This window comes from Garra rufa, chromosome 7, assembly GCF_049309525.1.
Source record: "Garra rufa chromosome 7, GarRuf1.0, whole genome shotgun sequence".
Classification (NCBI taxonomy): domain Eukaryota; kingdom Metazoa; phylum Chordata; class Actinopteri; order Cypriniformes; family Cyprinidae; genus Garra; species Garra rufa.
Genome location: NC_133367.1, coordinates 11,138,934 through 11,144,738, shown reverse-complemented (window position 1 = coordinate 11,144,738; position 5,805 = coordinate 11,138,934).

Sequence of the window (5,805 nt, the reverse complement as noted above, 5' to 3'; positions counted from 1 at the left end):
AAATATATTTCACATATTTATTTATTAAGTTGGTTTGAAAAAGCCCAATTACTGGTCCTTTGCTGGTTTATGCTGGTCCTTTGCTGGTTTATGCTGGTCATGTTGCTGGTCAAGGACCAGCATAAACCAGCAAAGGACCAGCATTAACCAGCAACATGACCAGCAAAAACCAGCAAAGGACCGGCATAAACCAGCTAAGGACCAGCATCCCAGCACCAAAACATACCTAACCAGCATATGCTGGTTTTTTCAGCAGGGTGAAATGCTATTTAAACGTATTCTTCTTCTTCTTCTGAGACTCAAATGTCTGACTGCTGCTCCTAGAGTTTTAACTCTACAAACTCCAAACTCAGTCCAGATCTTCAGACTGATCTGACTCTAGCTGCTGGATCTTTTCAAACTGATCGGAATTACGATTTTCCTGCAAATAATGAAAATCTCATAGACCAGGGTTTCCGCGGGGTCTTAAAAAGTCTTAAAAAGTCTAAAATTTAAAAATCAAAATTTTAGGCCTTAAAAAGTCTTAAATTCGCTGTTCTAGGTCTTAAATAATTTTACACAGGTCTTATTTTTCCGATGTCCATGTAACGCTACCTCTAATGCTCATCTAAATTCTCTTTCTGTTGTTTCCGTGGTGTTGTAGTTCTTTATTTCACTATTCCAAATATAATTTGCTGAATTTAAACTACAAATGAGACCAGCATGCAATAGCCAATCAGCTTTCTGTTATTGGCGCGAGTCTCTCTCGGATTGTACAGCAGAAGTCAAATGGATTTAATTTTTTAGTTATGAAGAAGTGCAAGTTTAGCGATACTGGGCTTGGAAAAACTGAATATAGGGCTTGGCTAAGGCCAGTTGCTAACAACTGTAGATTTTTTTCTCCCTCTGTGGAAGTTACTGCGTCTTCAGACAGAATCGCAGTATTTATATAACATTTCTAATATATATATTTATAAATCAATAAATGTATTTACATATTAATCTCACTTTTAATTTTGCAGTGTAAATTATGTAATCTCACTGCTAACAGACATTTAGAATTTATTGATAAATTCATAAAATAAATTTCAAAGGTACGCATACATTTAAAAAGTAAAAAAAAAATCGCTTCAGAATTTTTTTTTTACATCAGATATTTCTAGTGGTACTTTTATGGGGATATTTTGTGTGGAATAGTATCTGCTGATATGGAAAGTTCACTGTATATCGTAGTAATAAATTTAATTTATGACAGCCATGAAATTTTGTTTACTTTTTACATTAAACACATTAAATATCACATATGCATGTAATATAATATCTATTTCCATTACAGGTTTAGGTCTTAAATTTCATATAAGGTGGTATTAAAAAGGTCTTAAAAAGTCTTAAATTTCACTTGTTCATATCTGCAGAAACCCTGATAGACTTACATTGACGAAATATTCAAATGACACAACACTATCGACCATTTCAAGAGCTATTCAGCGGCTTAAGGAAGTGATGTCTTTGGTTCTAGGATGTTTTAGTGATCGAGTGCATTCAAAACAATGGCGGGAGGCGCTTGATGCACAGTGGGATTGTGATCATTTTTATACAATCCTCCTGTTTAAATGTGTAATTTTAAATCAGACCCTTGTCGTTCGGTGGTTGGGTGCTTCCTCTGGGACTGAACTACGATTCTGAGACGTGTTTAACGGTAGATTCCCGAGAAACGTCCCCGAGTTACAGCAGTGAAGGAGAAGGCTGGATTAACAACTCTAGGATAATCAGCGCACATTTCAATTCAGGCAAGTAAAAGTCATTTTTATTTCATTTGATTATTTGTATTTCTTTACGTTAACTCTTCAAGTATGATGCTGCATAACTTAAAGTAACATTTTGTCATTGTTTACATTTGCACCTCGCATTTCGATTTGTGTGTAGTAAAAAAGGCAAGGTTTTATTTCTGTTTTATTGCTAAGTGTCATGTGGGCTATAACTAAGTTCATATTAGTCGTCTAGTTATCTTGTAAGTTGACAAATGCAGTGAGTAACATGAAAGTAAACTCGTATAACGTTGTATTGTGTAACAGTTAACTGCAGTAGTTTACAAAAGGTAACATTAATAGTAAACATTGTTTCCATCTCATAAGCTTTGGTAATGTTAATTCCAACATACACTGATGTATTAAGCAATAACAGCATTGTATTTTAAATATTGTGCAGTATATTAATAGTTTTTCTACTTTTATCCTTAGGAGAGCCCTCATCTGTAATGTAAGACACCCAAGGACAGCTGATCATCCTGCAGTGCCACACCAGACATGACCATATCAACCCAGACTTGAGGATGATCTTCAGTGTAGTACTGAAAGCTACTGATGGCCAGATACTGACTGCTGCTTTGGATATTTGTTTCTTCTTTGTCCACAGACTCATTACTCCATTTCAGTTCAGATGTTGTAGTTGTTTCATTTGTTGAAGCATTTTATGTTCATACAGATATTTACATATCAGTACATGTGTTGGAAATAAAAACAGTTGAAAGTGAGAGAATGTTTTTTGTTTATATACAGTAGGCTACTGGTCAAAAAGTTTTTTTTTTTATGTTTTTGAAAGAAGTCTCTTATTTTCATCAAGCCTGCATTTATTTGAGCAAAAATACATATAAAAACTAATTTTTATAAAATTAAAAAAAAAATTGTGTGATGCAAAGCTGAATTAGCATCATATATAATATGTATATATGTGTGTCTGTCTGTGTGTACAGTAAATACGTGCATAAAAACATACATAGATACATAAATACTGTATGTACTGTAGTGTTTGTGTGTGCATTTATTAATCTGCAGATATACAGGTTTATTCAAAACACCGTAGCCAGCACTGAATTGCATTGATCTTGTTTATTTGTGATCACATGACGACTCAGAGCATTCATACCCTCTTCTTACACTGTTCCACAGCAACAAACACGACCAAACCAAACACATTTGAAATCAATGAAATAAGTAATAACAGCATGGAGCGCTTCGTTTAATAGCATACATTTAGCATTGCACTGAAAGGATATGTATTGTGAAAAGTAATGTACTAATAAATATGAATATTTGCATAGATATACAGACTGACCAAGCAATGCAAATGAATTAATTAATCACGAATAACCTCTTCAGATATATTAGGGACAAAACATGAAGTAAGTTGCACTCTCCTGCTTCAGACTGTCATCCATTGTAAGAATAAATGTTCATCACATTTCCGTTCGCATCCAGACTGTGATATGCTTTTAGTTTAATCTCCCATGAACACACACACAGCATCGATTAGTAGCGTTTTCGATAGATTTAAAAAGTATGCTCTTGTATTGACAGATCAGAGAAATGGCGCTACCGGAAATGCTTCAGGACCAGACAAGTGCAGTAGTGCTCCAACGCGCTTGTTATTGTTTACGTCCTTGAAATGGTCTTTTCAAACTCCAGCTGTCAAAACTCCCAGAATCCTTTGAGACTCAATCAAACTGCCCTTCTATGTAGACTCTATGGAAACTCATTCAAACTCATGCTATTAACTTGCTAATCATGCTAGCAACATGTTATAAACATTCTATCAACTTGCTAATCATGTTAGCAACATGCTAGTGACATGCTAGTCATACTAGAAACATGCTAATATCTAATTGCTAATCATAGTAGCAACATGTTAGCAACTTGTGAATCATTTTAACAACATGCTAGTCATGCTAAAATCATTGCTAATCACAAAATGTTAGTAACATGCTAATAATTGTAACAACATGCTAGTGACATGCTAGAAACATGCTAGTTACTTGCTAATCATGCTAAAATAAGTAAAATCAAACTAGCAACTTGCTTTTTAACTTTTAAAACTTTTTATACTTTTAAACTTCGTAAACTTTTAAAACCGTTTTAAACTCTTTTAACTTTAACTTCTAAAACTTTTTAAACTTTTTTAAAACCTTTCAAACTTTCTGGTCCGGTTTTCTCAAAACAACTTAAAGACTGTCTTGACAAACTTTGTCTAGTTGTGTATTTCTGATGTTATTCAGCGCTGTATGTCGGTGTGCTATCGGCGCTGACCACAGTCTTGTTGTTTGTCAGTTAATGATCAGTTTACATGCTTTGGTTTTATTGGTTCGGGGAAAATAACTGAAATCCCTAATCTGCTGAAATAAACAAGTTGATCTTTTTTCCTGTTTTATTTGCTCATGATAAATTATGTGACTTATTTTATTTTCTTATTTTCTGCTCTTCCTCTTTCTGTCAATGTAGGTTAAGAGACTGTAAAATGACAGATGAAGGTTGTTCTGCTGTGTCTTCAGCTCTGAAATCAAACCCATCACACCTGAGAGAACTGAACCTGACCTTTAATAAACTAGGAGACTCTGGAGTGAAAAACCTCAGTGATCTACTGATGAACCCACAATTCAAGCTGGAGGAACTAGAGTTAGTATCATTATACTGTACAGCAGTTACTGTCAGATTAAAGTTCACTGTTTAGATTAGGACCACTGGACTCTTGACATCTTTACTGTGAAACAAATCAAAAGTAAAAAAAAAATGACAGTAGATGATTTTGACAGTTAGATTTATCCTGGACTAATGGTATATTTCACTAAATCTTTTATTAAGGGAAATGTATATTATTTAGTATATTAGTATAGTTAGAAATTGTAAACTACACTCTAAAATTTCTTAAAAAAATATTTGATTTGATTGATTTAATGATTTTCATTAATTAAAAATGAAAATAGACCATTTAATTTAGTTAATTTTACAGTTATTTCTATATTGATTTAATGTATTGATTCATTATTTGTTGACTGAGGATGGGTTCAGACTTGGATTATAACTAGTATCCTCAAATACTCCTGTCTTGGTTTGTTCATTCATATATTAGGAGTTTCCATGATTTTGCTGGTGTGTTAGGGAATATATGCATTTGCTGATGATCATCATAGATCTGAGTCATTGTTCTTTCTCTTTCTGTCTTCAGTCTGATTTATTGCAGTATTACAGAGAAACAGTGTCTCATCCTGACTTCAGCTCTGAAATCAAACCCATCACACCTGAGAGAACTGGACCTTGATGGGAATCAAATCACAAACACAGGAGTGAATGACTTATGTGACGTACTGAAGGATTCACACTGTAAACTGGAGAGATTGAGGTCAGTAACATTCACATACAAGAATCAAAATGATGAAAATCACTTCAACAGTTTAAACCAAAACACTTTATACTCAATATCTCATGATGAGTGGGTTCATGGGTTCACATTATATTTGAGTAAAATTCTTCTCCTTAATGATTTGTTTGTAAGATGATCTTCTCTTCATCTGTTTGTCTCTTTCTAGTCTTTATAACTGTGGCATTACAGATGTTTCTTCTTTAACTCAGTCTTTGACAAACACAAAAGCACTGCAGTTTCTAAAAGAGCTTGATCTGAGAAAAAATAACATTGGAGACTCAAAGCAGCGGCTCATTGATGTGCTACGAGACTCAAACTGTAAACTGAGGTGAGTAAACTTCACTTTGTGACATTAAAGAGATCTTCAATTACCTCTGATATGTGGACAAGTACTAACTTTCAAATATTTGTGAAAGGAGATGATCAAATGATCATCAAGCTTTATTTCAAAGGGTTTGTGTCAGAATGAAATGTAAAGTTGATCCAAATGTTGAACACAAAGGAGGAAAGAGAACAAAAGCAGACTGTCAGAGCTTTATCCAACAACAGCTGCTTTATTAATGCCATCAGTAATAGTGAATCATTCCAGTTTGAAATAGATTTGGTCAGATTGGAGGAAAACGCTGGTAAAAT